The 21,975-nt window shown below is 50.9% G+C and overlaps 2 long non-coding RNA genes across 2 annotated transcripts; one reads left to right on the forward strand and one right to left on the reverse strand.

The window, feature by feature from the left end:
* The first annotated feature begins 352 nt into the window (after nt 1-352).
* Nucleotides 353-3,678, forward strand: LOC140622401 (uncharacterized). The gene is made up of 3 exons (XR_012022171.1): nt 353-433; nt 2,025-2,127; nt 3,585-3,678. It is a non-coding gene; the product is annotated as an uncharacterized lncRNA (long non-coding RNA).
* On the reverse strand, nt 768-2,461 carry LOC140622400 (uncharacterized). The gene is made up of 3 exons (XR_012022170.1): nt 2,331-2,461; nt 1,693-2,236; nt 768-1,524 (listed from the first exon to the last, which is right to left on the reverse strand). It is a non-coding gene; the product is annotated as an uncharacterized lncRNA (long non-coding RNA).
* Nucleotides 3,679-21,975: the final 18,297 nt, after the last annotated feature.

Below are 21,975 nucleotides of genomic sequence, written 5' to 3' on the forward strand. Positions count from 1 at the left end.
TACTGTGCAGGGGAGACCCAAGCCATGACATTTCCAGCCAGTCCTAGGTACATGGACCCCGACATGTGATGACCAATCCCCCCACCCTGTGGTCCGGGGTGGACGATCTGGGCTCTCTGGGTCCTTCTGGTCCATGAGCAGGCTTGCTCTTCACAAACTAGAACATGGAGGCCCTCATCCCCCCCACCCCGATTCTCCTCAGGCTATTCACAAAACACTGTATACAGGGTGTGTAGTTTGTTCATACTTTTGCTGGCATAAGTTGTTAATTTTGATGAAGTACAGTTGATTGCTTTTTCCCTTTGGTCGTTGTGCTTGTCGAATCTAACAAAAACCTCGTCTACCCCAAGCCCGCAGGAACACTCACCTGAAGGCCCATCCATAGCCATCTCGGCACCAGCCCTGAGTTGGGACACGTCACCCCAAGTATCAGGTCAGCAGTTCCCCTAGCCTCCTGGGCTCCTTTGTGCTCCTGGTAAGGGGGTGGGAGAGCTCTGTCCTCTGAGCATGATGGCGTGTCCTGGGACAGTGGCTGGGAAGGTGGATGGTAGGTGGGCGAGCTACAGACAGTCAGTGCCCATGAGTGATCCTCTAGCCCAGCATGTCCCCCTGGGAGCTATGGTGTTGTCTCCACACTCCAGTCAGACAGATGGGGACCTGCCAACAGGGAGCACACAGACGCTTGTGTTCTCTGAAGGTTTTCTTTTTCTTTTTTTTTTTTATTTTTTTTTAAGTTTTATTTATTTATGATAGTCACAGAGAGAGAGAGAGAGGCAGAGACATAGGCAGAGGGAGAAGCAGGCTCCATGCACCGGGAGCCTGATGTGGGATTCGATCCCAGGTCTCCAGGATCGCGCCCTGGGCCAAAGGCAGGCGCCAAACCACTGCGCCACCCAGGGATCCCCTCTGAAGGTTTTCATGCGGTGTCATCCTTGAATGTGTTTGGTTTGTAGCACCAGGCAAGAGGACCTAGAGACCCTGCTAGCCTTGGAAAGGGCTGATATCATAGCCGAATACCATCAGCTGAGGCCCAGACAAGTACCATAGATGCTAGAGAACCCACTAGAGGTGGGGACCCTTCCTGCAAGGGCAGGTGAATCCCAGGAATGGATCAGAGGCAAGCATGACAGGTCAGTCCAGAGAAGGACCACAGTCACCAAGAACAAATGAGATGCTGGGGATGGACCCAGGCATCAGGAGCAAGTGAGGGTCCATCCTGGATCTTAGACACCAGTAGCCGATGAACCCAGGTGGGGATCACAGTCACCAGGTCCCCATGAGGCCCAGGTGGTTGTATACTTAGGTATGTGGCAGCCGGTATGGCCCAAATGGTATCATAAGCAGTAACACCAATTATGTACCGGTTGAGGATCATAGCAGAGTCCAGCCAATGAGAACCAAGGGGTGATGTTGCCAGTAGGAGCAGGTAAGGCCAGGTGGGGATCATAGTCCTCAGGTGCTCCAGATGTCCTGATGTATAGCCATCCAATGGAGGTGAGACCCAATCAGGGATCTGAATCAAAGCTGAGAAGCGAGGGCCCAGGCAGAGATGAAAATCAGAGGAGCAGAGCCTGATGGCCCGGGGCATCAGAACCAGGTGAGGCCCAGGAGGGAATCAGAGCCAAGGATGAGCCTGGTCAGCCCAGACAAGGACTATAGTCATTAGGAACAAGTAAGGCCCTGGGGACTGACCAGGGCATCAGTAGAAGTGAGGGTCCATCTTGGCTCGTAGTGATCGGTAGCAATGAGCCCAGGTGGGGACCACGGTCACCAGGTCCAGGTGATGCTCATGTGGGGACTGGTCACCAGATCAGTTCAGGCCCAGGTGAGGATCATCTCTGGTGAAGCAGATAAGGCTGTCAGGCTGCTCCCGTTGGGCAAACAGGCCCTTCTTCTCATGCCCGACGAATCTGAGAGGGTCCTGATCTCCCTCAGGATTCTGGGGAGAGGAGATACTCTGTTCCCTCTTTTCCCCATGTCCCTGGCACAGATAGGTCCCCACCATGGGTTCTGCTCTGTTTCAGGCATTCCGAGTAGGGTCCCCATGGATCCCTGGGATGATGCTGACCTGTCACCATGGAATATCACGGACAATCAGAGCCTTCTGCACCCTTTCATCCATCTCAGGTGGGGGTTTGCATTTGTAGGAATGCCTCTCTGGAGGCTGGTCCATCTCCCCTCGTCAGGACCTCATCCCCTGGAGCCCTCTGAAGACCATGACTTCACTGGGCTGGAGCTGAGTGACCCAGGAGGCAAACACGGGATGTGGGTTGGAAGGGAGCTGGGCCTGGGGGCTGGCCCCTGGGCACTCAGAGAAGTGGCCTCCATACCTGCTGTGGGGAGGTCCAGGTGTGTGCCTCCTGCTTTGGGTTGGGGGGTGTCCTCTCCTTCAGCAAGGACTCCAGAGGTGAGGGGCTCTGGGATGATAGCCTGCTTTCTATAGGAGGATGGTCTGGTCTGGGGCAAATCGGAGGGGTGTTCCTCACTCACACCCCCAGGCCAGGGCTTCCACAGTCCTGAAGGTTTCTGCGGGGCTGCAGCTAGATGCTGGGGACAAAGCAAGGTCAGGGAGGGAGGTTGGGCAGCAGAGGAAGGCGTTGACCAACATGGGCAGGAAGAGGGAAGAAGAGGAGGAGGAAGCAACCCTGGGTCAAAAACAAGGGAGGGAGAACAGCTCAGTGGCCTTGGTCGGAGGGGAGGAGGCTGCTGCGTCGACGGCACCACAGGAACCTCCTGGAGGCTGAAGACTCCATTTGGGTCCAACGGGGCTGCCTCTGTCCCTCTCAGCCCTGCTTTCTGCCCAGTGGCTGCTTGATGGGTCAGGCATGGGTCGTGCTCAGCGGCTCTGACAAGACAAGAGGTACAATGGGGAGAGTAGTGGAGGTGACAGCAAGAGGGGTGGATTCAGGGGACAGCAAGGAGGACACCCAGGGTGCAGGGGGAGGCGGGCTGGAAGCCGGTAGTCAGTCCCTGGGAAGGCAGGGGGCCCCTGCCAAACAGTCACGGGGGCACCTAGACCACTCAGGCTGGTCCATACAGTGGCAGGGCACCTCCTGGGGGCTCCGAGGGGGCCTAGCCTACCACCAGCAACAACCCTTCTTGGACCCCCCAGAACCCTGTCGCAGCCCGACCACAGGCAGCAGGCAGCCTCTGCCTTCCCTAGGGGACCCTCCCCTCCAAGTGCTGTGGGCTCATATGTGGGGGACTCTGGGGCCAAGCCTGGAGCTCAGGGCTGTGCCTCCGCCTTCCTGGAAGAAGGACCTGCCCGGCCCCAGCCCCAGCCCCTCGAGGCCAAGGTGAGAGTCCTTCCTGGGCACTGGGCAGGATTCAACAGTGGGCGTGAGGCCAGCTGTCCACAGACCCCGCCCCCAGAACATCCCCAGGGTGTCTCCCCAAACTCCCTTTCCCAGCGCTGCCCGGGCTGCCAGGAACGCACCCCAGACCCCGAGCTGTGGTCAGCGGGAAGGGCTCTGTGCCTTCCTGGCTCACTTCTCTGAGTCCCCTCAGGGTGACTGGACGAGGCAAAGTGCGCCCACCTCCCAGGGCTAGAGGCTCATCTGCTGCCCCTGTATGTCCTTTTCCAGAAACAACACCAGCAAACCTGGCGAGCCAACAAGTGGCTAACAATGCTCAGGAAATGGGGCCACTACCAGCAAGCAAGAAGGTGGGCACTCTGTCCTGAGGGGGCTTGGGGCCGCACAGAGCCGCCTCCTGCCCTGTCCGTGCAAGATTTCCCTGCCTGGGAAGAGTCTGCTGCCAGAGGCAAAGCTTCCACAAGCCCAAGCTTTGTGACGTGGGGAGCCTCAGTCCAAGGCCACAAAACCCTGCTCCTTGTGGTGGACGAGGCCCAGCTCTAGGTAGGCCCAGCCTCTCTGGAGACACCGTATAGCTAAAGCCACAATCTTCTCCATGCCTCCCATTCTCTGAGCTCCAAGGTGCCGCCCTGGGCCCAACTCCCCGACACTGCCTTCCTTCTGCAGCTGAGTAGTCAAGTTTTCAAGGGGGTCCCAGCAAGCGCTGTGTGCAGTACTAAGGCAGAAGAGCCGCACACAGCTGGGCTCCCTGACGCCTCTCCCTCACCTGGATTAGGACCTGTAATTCAGGCTGATTAGGTTATCCACACAAGATGTGTGGCTCCTGGGCAGGATCCATTGTAGCCCCATGGTCGAGAGGCCCAGGACACCATCACATCTGTCTACACACACAGGAAAGCAAGCCCACACATAGTAACGGCATCTCGTGGGCCTACTCGATGGATAATAGGGCTGAGCTCTTGAAGCCCTGACACTTTGGCTTCTCTGTAGAGCGGGCAACTTGGACGTATTCCCACTCTGGTCCGGTCACCATATGTACAAGCATGTGTGTTAACCACCCATTGAGTTTGGAAATTCTTCCTTTGGACGGGTTCTCACTGGCATGGTCAACACTATGCCCCTGGTGCCTCTACTCCACACCCCGTGGTTAACCCCCCAAGAAGTTCACGTCTCTCCGACAACATCTAAGGGCTACTGTCCCTTCCACAGGGAACAACGCCCATGACACATGGTAAAAACTCACCTGAATTCTGGCTTCTGGAATGCCTGTTCTTCTGGCCAGGCTCTCCCTCATAGCAATGCCAGGAAACCGCTCCTCCACGAAGGCTTGAAGGAAGATACTGGTTTGGGATGCAGAAATGGATGTCAGTTTTCTCTTGCCTTCCTTCGGGACTCGACCTAAAGAGAAAACAGTGTTGGAGAGGAGGGCTTGGACCCCAATAACACAGCCAGTGTGGAGACAGAAGCAGGTGTCAGGGTGTGTGTGGTGGTGTGTGACAGTGTGTGATTGCATGTGACTGTGTGTGTGTGTGTGTGAGAGAGAGAGAGAGAGAGAGAGAGAGAGGGAGAGAGAGAGAGAGTGCACTTTTCTCTCTGTTCTCTGTCTTCATAGCCTCCCTTCCCTGAGGCCAAGAGCCAGAGTATGAACCCACCCCTGGAGCCAGCCTTTGGATAACAATGGTGAGTTGATAGAAGAAGACGCCTCTGTCCTGGCTAGCAGGTTCAGGACAGGAAGACGCAGATCCTTCCTGGCCCAGAAACAGCCTCCCTGCTGCCTGCCCAACAATGGCAGGTGGGGTGTCGCCATCCTCGGTCACAGGGTGGCTGGAGCCTGAGAGCAGAGATGATGCCCTTCCTGAGGCTTTTGCTACTCCTCGGTAAGCACACAGAGACACATTCCTGTGTCAAGTAGTGGCTCAGGAGGGGACCCTTCTTGGATGCTGGGGAGTCACCTGGAGGCTGTTCCTGTCCACACAGTGGCCCTTCTCTTTGGCGGATTGTGGAGCCCAGTCAGCGGCTCTGCCTTAGCTGTCTTGTTCGCTGGTTTTGGCACCAGACCTAAGGGGCAAAAGAAGAAGCAACGGTCAGATAATATGCGAGGGCAGCTTATCCCACACATGGCAGGGACTCGAGGACCCAAGACCAACTAACACCCCACTGAAAGCCAGAGCTGGCTTGTTGCCTACACTGTTATATGTATTTGCATGGCCCTTTGGTGTACAAGGAAGAAGACGTTGGTCTCCCCTGAGGAGCATGAACTGTAGGGAAACACACAATGGATGGTGTTGGTAGAAAAGTCATTTCTTCTTTGGTCATCTGCATGGACAGATGATGGGGTTCCTGCTGCAGTCCCCTGAGGGAGCTGAGGAGACTTTGACTGACCCAAGAAGACACTGGAAATGGGTGTCATTCTCGTCACAATTGGACCCTTGCGCAGGCTTCCTCTCCGCTGGAGGCAAAAGACAAAATGGTCGTCATGGATTGGCACCTATTCCTCTCTATGTGTCTCTTCCCCTCCCGTGTAGGAGAACTCATGGTGTTTCATGTGGGAAAAGTGATTGGCCAGGACACAGGATCTCTGGGGACAGTCAGCCCATGGGCATGAACCCGTTGTCAGGCCTCAGGCCTTGGACCCCAGTGTTCCCTCATCCAGTGAACGAAGGTCTCAGAAGGACCTCCAAGGGCAAGGGCTCCTAGGGCCCGCACATCCCCACGCCATAGGTTCTGAGCTCCCCAGCTGAGCACGCAGAAGGACAGGCAATGGCCTAGCCCCATGTGTTTGCATGCCTCCTCCCCCAGAGACTATGAGAAAAGCACTGAGTCTGCCTAGCTGGATTCTAGATTCGGGGATGGCCAACTCTCGGGCCAGGTGTTCTCTAGCAGCAATGCCAGGGTAAGGGTCTCCTGGAAGAATGCCTGCAGGGCCCCCTTCTGCCTCACCGTCAATATGAGCCGGGGTCGTTTGTCGGGGTCCTCGTGGGAGTGGGCCTGTATGGGTAAGAGGGCAGCCACAGGAGGAAGACATTCAGAGGAGCATTGACCAGCGATGTGCTCTCAGCACTCCCCTTTCTGGGATGTCGAAAACGTCCCCGTCCAGGAATGACCTTCCCTTTGCCACTCATGGTCCCACCTAAGCCTGAGGGGGCTGTTCCACAGGACATAGGCAGTTCCCCATCTGCCCTTGGGAATGGGTGTTCGTCAGGGATTTAGGGAAAGGGCAGCCTTGAGCTACCTATGTGATTCCAGGCCAAGGCTTGGAAAAGACCCTGAGTGGAGATCCTGGTGGGGGTCAGGGTCGAGGAGAGGGCGGGAGAAGGGTGAAAAGCCCATTGGAAAAACCAAAGATGACCACATGTCCACGAGGAAACCTGAAGGGAATATGTGAAAACCCATGCCCATAGTGGGTCCATTGACATGAAAGTTCTACTGTCGTCAACCCATCAAAGGAAGTGATCCACCTTGACTTGCTCTCTGTGCCCCGAGATCCAGCTGGCGGCCTTACAGAAGGGGGACTCTTGCTGGGAATCTCGGCCCAGTCCAGGGTTTCCCTCCTCCCGCAGCCCTATGCAAGCCCCACTCCTGCCCCTTCACCCAGACACCAGGGGAGCCCAGCTGTCCCATGAGCGTCCCACCCATTAAGGCAGTCACTTCTCCTTTCCTGAAGCCCGGTATGTCCTCTGAGCCCTTGGGGCATCTCGGCAGGTGTGGATCCTGCGATGGCCACTCACAGCCAGGGGTGCTCCTGGAAGCCATGCTGCAGGCGGCCCTCGGCTTGAGTGGCGCCGGCAGGTCAACTGGGCAGGACCCAGCACGTGGGACTTACTCTGGCCTGGGAGGGCCCGACCCAGGATGGCCCACCCCTTGGCCTTCCCTCAGCTCCCTGGGTGGCCCTGCCCTCAATGGGGCCGACCATCGGCGGACAAGGGAGGTCTCCCTGGACCGGGCCTTGGGACCACCAGAAACCACAGTTGGAGCTGGGCCTGTGTCCGATGGGCCTGCACCCTTCCCTTAGACGACTGGCGCCATCCTGGCACCCACAGGCCTCTCAGGATCTCAGACCTGAAACAGAACCGTGCCCTGGAGCCCCTGTGCACCGTGTCTTTGGCCGGACCCCTTCGTGGCCCTCGTACAGTCGCTCAGGATTCTGGACCGAGGTTGTGGAACTCTGGCCACCTCTGGCCTCCCAGCCGAGCCTCCTGCTTCACCTTCCTGGAAAGTCATTTTAATTTTTTTCTTTATTTTTATAATTGTTTTAATTAAAGTTGTGTGGTTTATTTCTTTTCACTTTGGTCATTTTTCATTGGGAGTGTTCTGCTGTGATTCTTTACGTGTATTTGTTGTAATGACTTTGTAATTTGGAGATTTTATATATCTCCAAAATATATGTATATACACATAATATAAGAATGTTGGTTTTTTTTTTTTATAGTGTGTACTTTGAGGTCCCCTTGGTTTTTGAACGCTTGGCCTGCCAATCTAGATCGGTCAGCCTCTCAGTTGGGTCTGGAGGCTGCCTCTGGATCTGGGGAAGCAGTTTCCAATGACACCTGGGCGGCTCCAGGGAGCTCCTGTGAAGCCCCACTTGACAGCCAGGCAGGAGCTGGGAATCAGACCCCTTAGATAGGAGGCCTATGAGGGACGTTGGGCGCCAGCTGTCACCCTTGGTGTGGGGATGGGTGGAACCACGATGGATTGCCTGTGGGCATGAGGGAGCAACAGCCTTGAAGAAAAGAACAAAGAGCACCCGTGATCGTAGACAATTCAGGGCACTTGTGCGTCTTACCACGTCCTGGGTCCACGGAGGCAATGCCCTCCGCAGGCTCATATGGTTTCAGGCCTCCCCTGTGGGCCCAGAGAAAAGAGTGTGGGCTCCATCAGTGCCCGTCATTTTGTGGTCAGACAGGCTCCAGCTGATTCTCCTCACTCTTGACCACTCTCTGCTGGTCATGTCTGCAGGGACATGAGGTGTCCAAGGAGAGTATGGCTTAGTGACCTGGGAGACCTGGGAAGACACGTCCAAATACCTGCAAAGCACATGAAGAAAATCATATCCCCCGTCGAATCTGTACTTTTGTATTCTTCGGGTAAGTACCAAGTTGTGCATTTCTGGTCATAGGGCAGTTCTCTTTTTAACCTGAGGAACCTCCACACTGTTTTCCACAGTGGCTGCCCCTGGTTGCTCCCCCCTATCAGTGTAAGAGGGTTCCCCTTTCTCCCCATCCTCACCAATACCTGTTGTCTCCTGTGTTCTTAATTTTAGGCATTATGACAAGTGTCAGGTGATTTCTCATTGTGGTTTTGATTTGCATTTCCCTGATGCTGGGTGATGTTGAGTGTCTTTCCTTGTGTCTGGCGGCCATCTGGATGTCTTGTTAGAGAAAATGTCTATTCGTGTCTCTGCCCATTTTCAATTGGATCATTCATGTTGAGATTTATATTTTGGATATTATGTCTTTACTGGATCTCTCGTTTAGAAATATCTCGTCTCATTTTCTAAGGTGCCTTTTTGCCTTGGTTGTTTCCTTCACTGTGCAGAGCTTTTTATCTTGATGAAGTCCCAATAATTTATTTTTGGTTTTGTTTCCCTTGTCTCAGAGCATATGTAGAAAGAAGATCCTATGGCCAAGTCAAAGACGTTACTGCCTATCTTTTCTTCTTTTTATGGTTTCAGGTCTCACATTTAGGTCTTCAGTCCCTTTGGAATTTTTATACATGGTGTAGGAAAGTGTTCCAATTCCATTCTTCTGCATGTGGCTGTCTAGTTTTTGCAACATTATTTGCTGAAGAGAGTGTCTTTTATTTATTTATTTTAAAGATTCTCTTTATTCATGACACACACACACACACACACACACACACACACACACACACACAGAGGCACAGACAGAGGTAGAGGCAGAGGGAGAAGCAGGCTCCATGCGGCGAGCCTGACACAGGACTCTATCCTAGGTCTCCAGGATCACACCCTGGGCTGCAGTGGCCGCTAAACTGCTGCGCCACCAGGGCTGCCTGAGACTGTCTTTTAACCATTGGGTATTCTTTCCTGCTTTGTCAAGGATTAATTCAGCTTAGAGTTTTGGTTTTGTGTCTGGTTTCGGTATTCCATTCTGTTCTATTGATCTATGCGTCTTCTTGTTGTGCCCACACTATCCTCTTTGGATCATTAGAAATCTGTAATATAACTTGGAGTCTGAAATTGTGGTGCCCCAGCTGGATTTTCTTTTTTAATACTGCTTTGTCTATTTTCAATCTTTTGTGGTTCCATACAAATTTTAGGGTTATTTGTTCCAGTTCTGTGAAAAATGTTAGTGCTATGTTGATAGGGATTGCATTGAATATACAGATAGCTTTGAGTAGTATAATCTTATTTGCAATATTTGTTCTTCCAGTCCTTGAGCATGAAATATTTTTTTCATTTTGTGTCATCTTCAATTTCTTTCATCATTATTTTTATAGTATTTCCAGTACAGGGCATTCACCTCTTTGGTTAACTTGAACCCTACATACCTTATTGGTTTTGTTGCTAATTAGAAATAGGATTGAGTCCTCAATTTCTCTTTCTGTTGCCTCATTATTGTTGCATTGAAATACGACACATTTCCACATATTAATTTTATATCCTGCTACTGTTCCAAATTCATGTTTGATTTCTAGCAATTGTTTTTGGTGATGTCTTTTGGCTTTTCTAAATAAAGCATCATGTTTATGCAAATAATGAAAGGTTGACTTCATCTTTGACAATTTAGATCCCTTTTATATTTTGTTGTTGTCGTTGTCTGATTACTGAGGCCCAGACATCCAGTACTATGTAAATAGGAAGGGTGAGCGTGGACATCCCTGCTCATTTCTGAGTGTAGGGGAAAGACTCTCAGTTTTTCTCCCCTGAGCATGATATTATCTGTGGATCTTTGGTATATGGCCTTTATGATGCTGAGGTATGTCCCTTCTATCCCTACCTTGCTGAAAGTTTTTTTTTTTTCAAGAAAAAATGCTGTATGTTGTCGAATGTTTTTTCCACATCTATTGACAGATCAATAGGATAAGCTTCTTATCCTTTCTTTTATTAATGTAGTGTATCATGTTGATTGATTTGTGAATATTGTACCACCCTTGCAACCGGGGAATAAGTCCCACTAGATTGAGGTGAATAATTCTCTTAATATCCTGTGAATATGATTTGCTAGTATTTTTTTTTGTTTGTTTGTTTTTGATTTGCTAGTATTTTACTGAGAATTTTTGCTTCCATGTTTCTTTAAGCGTATTGGTCTCTAAATCTCCTTTTTAGTGGGGTTTTTTTTTTTTTTTTGTTTTGGTATCAAGGTAATGCTGGCCTCATAGAAAGAGTTTGGAAGTTTTCCTTCCATTTCTATGTTTTGGAAATGTTTGAGAAGAATAGATATTAACTCTTTTTTAAATGTCCAGTAGAATTGCTCTGGGAAACCAGCCAGGCCTGGACCTCCATTTAGGGAGGGTTTTCTTTTTTTTTTAAGATTTTATTTGCTTATTCATGAAAGACACAGAGAGAGAGGCAGAGACAGAGGGAGAGGCACACTCCATGTGCGGAGCCCGATGTGGGACTCAATCCTAGGTTCCCGGGATCACGACCTGAGCTCAATGCAGACACTGAACTCCCGAGCCACACAGGTGTCCTGTTGGGAGGGGGTGATTGCTGATTGAACTTATGGGCTAGTTCTGGGTTTGTTCACATTTTCTATGTCTTCATGGGTTAGTTTTGGTAGTTTGTACATTTCTTGAGGTCTGTCCATTTCTTTCAGGTCTCCCAGGTTGTCGGCATAGAATTTTTCATAGTATTCTCTTATATTTTTTTTACGCAGAAAATAAACCTTTATTCCTATCAAATTAAAAAGTAGGAATCAAGCTTCAAGCAAGATAACCAAAGTAGTCAATAACACAATTTAACAGTTAGGAGAGCATGTACGGATTAGAATACAAGTTTAGATACTTTTAAGCATGTACACCCAGAACAAAAGGGCTGACAACTTCACACTGAGCAGAAGCAATGACTCATCATAAACACACAACTTCTGGGAAACTGGAGCTGACTTTTCAGAGGACAGTAATCTGAAGTGACAAGCTGTCACTGGCTTAGAGAACAGATTTGAGCTTGATAGGGGTCACAGTGAAACACCATTGTAATGCAACAATTATACTTGTTTTATTTTTGTAGTGCTGTATGTGATCTCTCCCCTTTCATTTGTGATTTTATTTATTTGGGTCCTTTCTCTTTTTGATAAGTCTGGGTAGAGGTTGATGAATTTTATTAACTATATTTTAGAACTAGCTCTGAGTTTCATTATTCGATTCTACTGTTTTCTTGTTGTTGTTGTTTCTGTATCATTTATTTCTGCTCTAATCTTTATTATTTCCCTTCTTCTGCAGGCTTTACGCTTTGTTTCCTGTACCTTTTTTAGCTCCTTTAGGTGGAAACTTAGGTTGGGTATTTGAGGCTTCTCTTGTGTCTTGAGGTAGGCCTGTATTTCTATGTACTTCCCTCCTAGGGCTGCCTTTGCTACATGCCAGAGGTTTGGACAAACATGTTTTCATTTTCATTTACTTATATATATTTTTATAATTTCTTTAATTGCCTGGTCACCTCATTCATTCTCCAGTAGGGTGTCCTTTAATCTCCAGGTATTTGTGGTGTTTCCAAAGTTTTTTCTTTAGTTGACTTCAAGTTTCATAGTGCTGTGGTCTGAAAATGTACGTGGTAGGATCTCAGTGTTCTTGTACCTGTTGAGGGCTGATTTGTGGCTCATCATGTGATCTGTTCTGGAGAATGTGCCATGTGCATTTGAAAGGAATGTGTATTCTGCTGGTGTAGGATGAAATATTCTGAATACATCTGTTGAGTCCTTCTGGTCCAGAGTGTCAATCAAAGCCATTGTTCCCTGTTGATTTTCTGCTTAGATGATCTGTCCTGTTTGTCAGTGGGCATGAAAATCCCCTGTCATTGTATTAGTATCAGTGAGTTTCTGTATGTTTGTTGTTCATTGGTTTCTATATTTAGCTACTCCCACATTGGGTGCATAAATATTTACTATTGTTTGATTTTCTTGATGGATAGCCTCTAATTATGAAATAATGTTCTTCTTCATCTCTTATTACTGTCTTTGGTTTCAAATCTAGTTTTTCTAAGTATGGCTCTTCCAACTTTTTATTGATGTCCATTACCATGATAGATGATTGTAAATCCCCTGACTTTCAATATACGTGTTTCTGTAGGTCTAAAGTTAGGCCTTTGTAGGAAGCATATTGATGGATTCTTTAAAGATTTTATTTATTTATTCATGGGACAGAGAGAGAGAGAGAGAGAGAAAGGCAGAGACATAGGCAGACGGAGAAGAAGGCTCCACAAAAGGAGCCCGATGTGGGACTAGGTCCCTGACACTGTCATCATGCCCTGAACTAAAGCCAGACACTCAATCTCTGAACCACCGAGACATCCTGTATTTGCTTTTTAATCCACTCTGATACCTTATATCATTTGAATGGGGTTTTTAGTCCATCTACATTCAGAGTGATTTTTGAAAGTTATGAATTCAGTGCTTTGGTGTTACCAGTAGAGTCGGTGTTTCTGGTAATGTTCTTTGGTCCTTTCTAGTCTTTGTTGTTTCTGGTGTCTTTTTTTTTTTTTTCCTCACTAGAGGAGTCTCCTTTAAAAACTTCTTGCTGGACTGGTTTAGTGGTCATGAACTCCTTTATTTGTTGTCTTCCTGAGAAACTCTTAATCCCTCTTTCTATCCTGAATGACAGCCTTATTGTATAAAGAAATCGTGGCTGCATACTTTTCCCATTCAGTATATCGAATATTTCCTTCCACTACTTTCTGGCCTGAGAGGTGTGTGTAGGCAGATCTGTTGTCTGGATTTGCCTTCCCTGGTAGGTTAAGGACTGTCACCACCCCACCACTTTCAGAATTCTAACCTTGCGTGTGTATTTTGTGAATTTGATTCTGATGTGCCTTGGCGATGGTCCGCTTTTGTTGAATTTCGTGGGAGTTCTCTGTGCTCCTGGTTTCAGTGTCTGGGTCCTTCCTCACAACAGAAAAGTTCATATACTTTGTTCGAATAAAACTTGTGCCCCCTTTTCTCTCTCTTCATCTTCTGAGTCTCCTGTGATATGAACGTTATTGTTTCAATCAGTGGCTGTGTTCCCTAAGTCTGCCTCTGTGGTCCATTACTTTTCTTGTGTTTAGGGTTTCCGTTTGGGACTGCATCTCAGTTATAGCATTTTTAATGTCGGCCTGACTAGATGTTAGTTCTTTTATATCGACAGTAAGGGAATGCGTAGTGTCTTCTAAGCTCTTTTTCCAACCCACCTACTATCTTTATAATCATTGTTTTAAATTCTAGTTCAGACATCTTACTTATATCTGAATTGATTAAGTCCCTGATGTGAATACTACCTCCTCTGCTTTTTGGAGGCAAACTTCGTCATATCATTGTTTTTCTCAGAATATACGGAAGAAAGAAAAAGAAAAACAGGAAAAACAACAATAACCACAATCCCCCCAAAAATCTTAGATCCTGTGTGTGTTTTAAGCTGCTTTTTAATTATTAATTATTAAGAGAATCTAGATCGCAAAATAATAGAGAAAATTTAAGTACAAAGAAAGTAATAAAATAATAAATATATGTCTCTAACAAATAAAATTTACACTTAATTAAAAAAATTGACCAAAATAAATGAAACATAATTATACAGAACAAAGTACAAAGGAAGCTAGATCCTACTTCTCCCGTTGATCTGAAGCCTTGCAGGCCTCTGTGATCAGTACTCTTGGTGGGAGCCAGTGGTCTGTGCAGGTCCGTCTGGGGGAGGGGCCATTGCGCTGAGTGTCAGGTGCCACTTGCCTTAGTGGAGATGCACCTGCAGGGCTCAGAGTCAGGGCTCTGTGAAGGCTCATCTGGCCTCCACCAGGTGGCGCTGTGCTGCTCCCTGAGCTCTCTGAGTGCTGATGGGCAGGATGAGAGAGGGGGCATTGGGTTCCCTGGCTCTGGATCTGAACATCCCAACCCCCTGTCTGCAGTGAGCCTTCACAGAAGAGCCATCGAGCCTTCTTGTCTCCGCAGTTTGTGTCAGAACCCTGCGTCCACCCTGCCTGTGTCCGAGCTTGCATAGCATGCCACCTATAGGTCATCAGCTGGGCCAGTGCCCAGAAGGCATCCTCCTTATTTTGGGACATCAGCAGGATGGCCACGATCTGGCTCATGCCCCAGCATTGGCCCACCTCCTGCAAGAGCCAGAGCCCGACAGAGGGTAGCCACCGCCGATGCCCCCCTGAGCCCTCCCCGCTTGGACATCAGGCTCCCACGGCTCCCTCACAGCTGAGGTTCCCAGAGGGTGCTCCCAGAGGGCGAGGAGAGCAGAGTGGAGGGCCACCAGGATGAGCTATAGATCAATTCAACCCCAGGTCTGGGGTTTGCTGTGACACACTTGCTACTGAGCCCTTGTGGTTAGGGTGGGCCCTCGCTGGACAGGGGACGGCATCTGGGGGCTCATCATAATAGGTTTGTTAAAAAGCAGTGAAAATTGTCTAAAATTAAATGCATGACATTCAGAAATACATAAAACACTGAGGGTGGGTGTCACTTTGACCCATCCGACTCTCATTGGGTCCATGTGTGTCCTGGTTCAGCGGTGGCAGTGCTGGCCAGCCCCCAGATCACTTTCCTGCCCCCACTTTCCGGCCTCCACCCTGTACCCTGCCCTTCACAGGGTAGCCTCACATGTGAGTGTGTCCTGCAGAAACCTCCTTCCTTCCCCGGTGAGGCCAGGCCAGGGATGGCACAGGTGCCCACCATGCGTTCTGGCCTGTGTGAGGGCTTGTGCTCAGCTGTTGATGCGGAGGGGACTGAGGTCAGTCCTGTGCCGGGAGCAAGATGGCAGGTAACCCTGGGTGGGGAAGGGACACGGGGGGTCAACCCTGAGCAGACAGAGGACATTGGCGTTCAGCCCTGGTGGTGAGAGGACATTGGGTGTCAGCTGGGTCTGGGGTCCCTTGGTCCCCTGGACTCCAGGCCCCCAGGCTGAGCCCCACTCTCCCCCAGATCCTACCCGCTAGGGCGTCGAGAATCCTCCACATGCTGGTGCAGGAAACGAGGCAGCACAAGGTGTGCCAGCTGAGCCCGCCTGCTGAGGGGGCCCAGGTACATGAGCTGCAAGTGCCTGCTGTCCTGACGTCCCTTCCAGGGCCACACTGACCGCCCTGCTGGCCTGCTGTGCCCCAGGAGCATAGGTTCAGAGCGAAAAGGTTGGAAGCGCCCCCAGAGCCCGGCCAGTCCAGGTTCCCTGGACAGAGGGAGACAGATCTCCCAGGGCGCTTTGCACAGTCCAACGTGAACTCAGGCCACCAGTCCCCAGCTGTCACTCTCTCCCAGCCCCGACCTGGCCCACGGGGAATGGGCTGAGTCCCAGTAAGTCTGTGAGGGTCCTGACCTGGAATTGGCCGAACTTGGAAGTCATAGGGGCAGGTCAGCTTTGTGTGCCTGGTGGCACCTGTGCAGGGGCTGGTAAGGGCTGGGTAGGGCTCCTCCTCCTTTCTGGGGGTCTGTCCCCACTGCTTGCACAGAGCTCTGGGAGACGCAGAAATGGGCTGGCCGTGCATTTTAACTCTCAAGACTTTATTGAACTTTCAACAACAAACAGGGGCTCCGACCTTAGGGTGCGCACCTTCCCTGGGGGAGCGGGACCATCCTGTCCTTTAGGGTAACCCGAAGTCACATGGGGGTGTGGGTGCTAGAGTCCCCTAACTTGGAGCCTGGGAAGATTCTGAGTGTGGGCACGTTTCTTGAAGTTGGAGCCTGAGAGTTGTGGACAGCAGACCTGACCTATCCCTGCAGCTTAGGGGTCCCTGCTCTGGGCCCCTGCAGCTTAAGGGTCCCTGTGCTGGTCCCTGCATATCAGCTGGACCCCGGCTTCTGGACCACTGGTTCCAGGGGACTGACTCCCAGAGACCAGCATGTGGAGGAGCCTGCCTCCTAGTGTGGGTGAGGATATGGCCCAGCAGCCTGCCCCTGCTGCCCCTGCCCTGGAGTATCCTGAAATTCCTAGCTTTGACCTAGGTCAGCGACCTGGATCTGTGGGGCCCACCCAGAACCAAGGAAGACACATCCTGCTCTGAGAGGGTCGCCAAGCCTTGGGGCAGAATCCAGAACTGGTCAGCGCCACGGGGGGGCTCAACCTATCAATCTGCATTCTCTCCTTGGGGGGGCTCATGTCGAACCTGCCTCCCCAGTACCCTGGGAGAGGCCAGGCCAGGTCCCTCTGGGTCAGGGACTCTTCCTGTTGTGGGGGCGCCCTTTATGAAGGTATGTGAGATGAAGCAGGGCATGGTGTCTGCTGGCCAGAGCCTCAGGGCCCATATCCTCACCATCACGCTCTGTTCCAGAGGCCCAGGTGCATGGAGCTTCCCTGTGGAGGCAGAGGTCAGATGGTTCCAGGATTGTGAGGTGCCTTGGGGTAGTGGGTTCAGCACTGCCCTGGCTCTGGTCTGGCCCTGCCTATCACTCCCCAGAGAGTGGCTTGAGCTGCTGTGGCCTCAGGGCAGGAAGGGTATCTGGATCCCTACAGTGTCATCTTGGTGGGCTGGGTGGACCCACTGATGGGAGTCCCAGGGGGAATCTATTGTCTGTTTTGCTGTGTGGCCTGTGGTGTGGCCCAGGCAGGTGCCAAAGGGAAGGGGACCCAATGTTTTGGCTTCAGGTCCTTGTTCGGGTGCCACCTGCCTGTATTCTCCTGGTTCCCTGGGAGCATGAGGAGGGAGTTCCCTGTGGGGCATCCGGGCCGGCGAGGGGTCCTGGGATGAGGGCCCAAAAGAGTTAAAAATAGATCTGCCCTTCGACCCAGCAATTGCACTACAGGGGATTTACCCCAAAGATACAGATTCAGTGAAACGCTGGGACACTGGCACCCTGATGTTTCTAGCAGCAATGTCCACAATAGCCAAACTGTGGAAGGAGCCTCGGTGTTCAGGTGTCCATTGAAAGATGAATGGATAAAGAAGATGTGGTCTATGTATACAATGGAATATTCCTCAGCCATTAGAAATGACAAATACCCACCATTTGCTTCAACGTGGATGGAACTGGAGGGTATTATGCTGAGTGAAATAAGTCAATCAGAGAAGGACAAACAGTGTATGTTCTCATTCATTTGGGGAATATAAACAATAGTGAAAGGGAATTAAGAGGAAAGGAGGAAAAAATGAGAGGGAAATATAAGAAAGGGAGACAGAACATGAGAAACTCCTATCTCTGGGAAACGAGCTAGGAGTGATGGAATGCGAGGTGGGTGGGGGTGGGGGTGACTGGGTGGCGGGTACTGCGGGGGGCACTTGATGGGATGAGCACTGAGTATTGTACTATATGTTGGCAAATTAATCACCAATAAAAAATAATTTAAAAAAAAAGGAAAGCTCAGAGAGTCAATGACCTTCCACAGTGATGGGTCAGCATCATCCCAGGTCCCATGGACACCGTACTTGGCATGCTGAAACAATGGGACCCCATGGTGGGGACCGATCAGTGCCAGGGACATGGGGAAAGAAGGGAGCAGAATGGCTCCTCTCCCCTGAATCCTGAGGGAGACCAGGACCCTCTGAGATTGGCCGGGCATGAGAGGAAGGGCCCCTCTCCTCAATGGGAGCAGCCTGACAACTTTACCTGCTCCTACCAGCGATGATCCCAACCTGGGCCTGACCTGACCTGGTGACTCTGGTCCCCACCAGAGCCTCACATGGAGCTGGTGACCTTGGTCCCCACCTGGGCTCATTGGCTACCGATCACTACGAGCCAAGATGACTACGAGCCAAGATGGACCCTCACTTCTACTGATGCCTGGGAATGTCCCCAGGGTCTCACTTGTTCCTGGTGACTATAGTCCTTGTCTGTGCTGACCTGGCTCATCCTTGGCTCTGATCCCCTCCTGGGCCTCACCTGGCTCTGATGCCTCCAGCCTTTGACTTGTGCTCTGCTCCTCTGATTTTCATGTCTGCCTGGGCCCTCTCTGATCAGCTTAGATTCGGATCCATGAATGGGTCTCACCTCTACTTCCTGGATAACACACCATTTGGAAATCTGGTGCACCTGAGGACAATGATCCCCGCCTGTCCTTACCTGCTTGTCCTGGCAACAACACCCACTTGGTTGTCATTGGCTGGACTCTGCTATGATCCTCACCCGGGACATAATTGCTCTTGCTCCTTATGATACCATTTGGGCCATACCATTTCCTACATACCTAAGTATATGCTCACTACCTGGGCCCCATCGGGACCTGGTGTCTATGATCCCCACCTGGGCTCATCGGCTACTGATGACTAGGATCCCGGATCGACCCTCACTTGCTACTGATGCTGTGTCCGTCCCCAGAGTCTCACTTGTACCTGGTGACTATGGTCCTTGTCTGGACTGACTTGGCTCATGCTAGGCTCTGATCCCCACCTGGGCCTCACCTGACTCTATGCCTCCAGCTTTTTCCTCATGCTCTGTTCCTCTGATTTTCATCTCTACCTGGGACCTCCCTGCTCAGCTTAGATTCAGATCCCTGATTGGGTCCCACTTCTACATGTTGGCTAACATCAGGACATCTGGTTCACTTGAGGACTATGATCCTCACCAGGCCTTACCTGCGCCTAATGGCAACAACACCCATTTGGGTGTCATTGTCTAGACTCTGCTATGATCCTCACCCAGGACATAATTCCTCTTGGTGCTTATGATACCATTTGGGCCATACGTGCTCCTACATACCTGAGGATGCTCACCACCTGGGCCTCATCGGGACCTGGTGAATATGATCCCCTCCTGGGCTCATCAGCTACTGATAAGTAGGATCCAGGATAGACCCTCACTTGCTCCTGATGCCGGGGTCCGTCCCGAGGGTCCCACTTGTTCCTGGTGACTGTGGTCCTTGTCTGGGCTGAACTGACTCATGCTTGGCTCATGCTTGGCTCTGATCCCCTCCTGGGCCTCACCTGCTCTTGCAGATGTGGTCTCCACATCTAGTGGGTACTCTAGTGTCTATGGTATTTGTCTGGGCTTCAGCTGATGGTATTCGGCTATGATGTCAGCCCTTTCCAAGGCCAGCAGGGTCTCTAGGTCCTCTTGCCTGGAGCTACAAACCACACACATCCGAGGATGAAACCGCATGAAAACCTTCAGAGGACACATGCGTCTGTGCGCTCCCTGTGGGCAGGTCCCCATCTGTCTGACTGGAGGGTGGAGACAACACAGTAGCTCTGAGGGGGACGTGCTGGACTGGAGGATCACTCAGGGGCACTCACTGTCTGTAGCTGGCCCACCAGCAGTCCACCTTCCCAGCCACTGTCCCAGGACATGCCGTCATGCTAAGAGGACAGAGTTCTCCCACCCCCCTTATCAGTAGCACAAGGGGGCCCATGAGGCTGCGGGGAGCTGCTGACCTGATACTTGGTGTGACGTTTCCCAGCCCAGGGCTGGCCCCGAGATGGTGGTGGATGTGCCTGCCAGAGAGTGTTCCTGCGGGCTTGGGGCAGACCGAAGATTTCTCTTAGATTCCTCAAGCAGAATGACCAAAGGGAAAAAGTAATGAACTGGACTTCATCAAAATTAAAAACTTATGCCAGCAATTTGTGACCAAACTAGCCACCTTGAATGCAATGATTTGTGAATAGCCTGAGGAGGGTTATGCGGGAGCACGAGGGACTCCATGTTCCAGTTTGTGAAGATGAAGCCTGCTCATGAGCCAGAAGGACCGAGAGAGCCCTGACCATCCACCCCGGACCACAGCGTGGGGGGATTGGTCATCACATGTTGGGGTCCATGCACCTAAGACGGACTGGAAAGGTCATGGCTTGACCTGTTGCCTCCTGCACAGAACAGGGCTTGAGGGGAGCGGGGGTCCCGGATGAGCCGCCCGAGCCCTGAACACAAGCTCCTTCCCTGGCCTGGGGCAGCAGGGAGGCAGCCCTCACCCTGTGGAGCTGTGGAAGGGCTCCAGGAGCTGCCTCATGGGCATCACATGGGGTTTGGTGTGTTCTCACCCCAGCCCAGGAGGCCAACACCTGCAGCAAGACCCACAGGACCTACAGTGGCCCGAGGGGGGCCGAGAGCAGCTCCCAGTCACCTGTGAACTGTCACCTTGTGAGTGCCTACACTTTATACACTGGGGTACTGGGGAGAGTGGGATAGTCGGGCACTGAGCCAGATCCGGAGCACGAGTGCCTCCAAGAGCCTGCGGACACAGAGTAGCGCCAGGCAGAGGTGGAATCCTGGGGCGCCACAGTTCCGCCCACAATGGAGCCCCATGTCATCTGGGGTCTGGGGTCCAGTCAGCACTTAGCCCTGCACTCTGAAGGTGAGGGGAGGCCCTGTCTCCATGCCAGGTGGGAAGGGGATGCAGGCACCCTCCCACATCCTTAGTTCCCACCTTCAGGCCCTCCAGGCCTCCCACCCCTCTAGGTAGGCTGGGTGTCCCAGCTGTCCTCCCACCCCCAAGGGTTCACAGCATGGATTTTGCACTTAAGAACATTTGAGGGGCTGCTGGGTGGTTCAGTCAGTGAAACATCGACTCTTGATTTTGGCTCAGGGCAGGATCTCGAGGTTGTAGGGTGGAAACTCACGTGGGTTTGGGTTCTGGCCGGTGGGAAGTGTGGTGAGAGTGTCCCTTTACCTCTGCCCCTCCCACTGCACGTTCTGTCAAATCTTTTAAAAATCAACATTGAAGACATTTGAGAAATCTTTATCATCTCTGCAGTGGTGCCTTCATATGTGTAATGGCTATGTAAATGCCTTTTTTTAATTTTCATTTCTCTGGAATAAATTCCCAGGAGTGCTCTGCTGAATTATGTGGTAATTGTATGCAAAATATTTTTTTGATAAAACTGCTAAACTCTTTCCCAGGAGTGATTGTTAGATTTTACAAAAACTATGTGGAACCTGTTTTCAAAGCAGTTGTCTAGATTCTAGAAGTGTGACTGTTGGACCCTCAGGTGAGATTAATTGAGCCTTGGAAAAAACTGCTAAACTCTCTTCCAAAGCAACCGTATTTATATCCGCAGCATGAAGGAGCGTTCCTGTCATATATCACCCTCCAGCAACTAGTATCCTCCTTTTTGGGACTTTAGCCTTTCTAGGGGCGCCTGGGTGGCTCAGTTGCTGGGGTGCCTGTGTGGCTCAGTTGGTTAAGCGTCTGCTTTGGCTCAGGTCATTATCCCTGGGTCCTGGGATCGAGGCTTGCATCGGGATCCCTGCTTTGGGGGGAGCCTGCTTATCTCTCCTTCTGCTTACCTCTACCCCTACTTCCTTGCTCACTCTCTGTCAAATGAGTAAAATTTTTTTAAAAAAGTAAAATTTCTAAAAGGTGTGTAGCACCATCTCACTGTTATTCACATTGGCAACTTCCTAATGCTAGAGGATGTAGAACATACTTTTGTAGGCTTGCTTATTTTCTGTGTGTCCTCTTTGTCCAGGTGTCTGCTCAGATAGTCACCCATTGTTAATTAAGTTATCTGTGTTCTTATTGTTATGAGGGGTTTTTTTGTGTAGATTGAATGAAAATTAAAAATTTTGAATATCCGATGTGTGTTTTGAACACATATTTTCTTCAGTTTGTGAGTGGTCTTTAGGTTCTCTCAGCAATGTCTTTCACAGAGTAGCAG

This window comes from Canis lupus, chromosome 31, assembly GCF_048164855.1.
Source record: "Canis lupus baileyi chromosome 31, mCanLup2.hap1, whole genome shotgun sequence".
Taxonomy (NCBI): Eukaryota; Metazoa; Chordata; class Mammalia; order Carnivora; family Canidae; genus Canis; species Canis lupus.